Raw genomic sequence first — 753 nt, 5'->3', positions numbered from 1 at the left:
ATCAGGTTCGTTGAGCTACTCAGTTTATATATTAAAATTTAGACATTCAGCACAGTAACAGGTCTTTTCAACCAATGAGCCAATTGCACCCAATTGACTTACATCTCTGGTATGTTTTGAACAGTAGGAACAGCCGGAGGAAACCCACGCTGACGCAGGGAGAATGTAGAAACTTCTTACAGACAGCGCCAGATTCAAACCGATCCTGACCGCTGGCGTTGTAACAGCATTGCACTAATCACTACTCCCTCCCTAAAAAAGAGCGCAAACACACTGTCCTGCTACCATGAATTTTGCAGTCGAGAATCCTGCATTTGGGGACATCACAGATGTCAGCACACCCAAAGGGCAATGGGATAGCCTTTACCTTGAAGATCGGCCATCCTAACTGCTGTTTCACCCCGCCAGGTGAGTATAGCTGTGCCAGGTAAGTTGACCGTGCCTGTGGGCAGTGGGCACTGTGAGTTTAACCCTCATTTCACAATCAAGAGTTGATATTGCTTAACAGTTATTTACTTGCACTCATTGTGGAGCTATTTGTGCATTTATTGCTGTCGATTTGTGGGCCTTTTTGTGAATTCCCCTGTGGGTCACTAAAGATTGTAGTTTAATACTAACACATGTCTCGCCTTGAGTCTCTTTGAACCCATCAAACCTCTTCTGAACACAACATCTGGAGCTGTGAGCAGGGTTCAAGGAGTTTCAAGTGGACCCATGCAGTCACAATGTTTTTGCACAATACTAACCATCATG

General features: G+C 44.9%; 1 non-coding gene across 1 annotated transcript; it reads right to left on the bottom strand.

Moving 5' to 3' along the window:
- Positions 1–253: 253 nt before the first annotated feature.
- On the bottom strand, positions 254–416 carry LOC138740177 (U1 spliceosomal RNA). Its single transcript, XR_011342723.1, has one exon. It is a non-coding gene; the product is annotated as a U1 spliceosomal RNA (small nuclear RNA).
- Positions 417–753: the final 337 nt, after the last annotated feature.

Source organism: Narcine bancroftii, chromosome 7, assembly GCF_036971445.1.
Source record: "Narcine bancroftii isolate sNarBan1 chromosome 7, sNarBan1.hap1, whole genome shotgun sequence".
NCBI classification, from domain to species: domain Eukaryota; kingdom Metazoa; phylum Chordata; class Chondrichthyes; order Torpediniformes; family Narcinidae; genus Narcine; species Narcine bancroftii.
The sequence above is the reverse complement of the archived record's forward strand: the minus strand, read 5'-3'. Positions and strand labels throughout refer to the sequence as shown.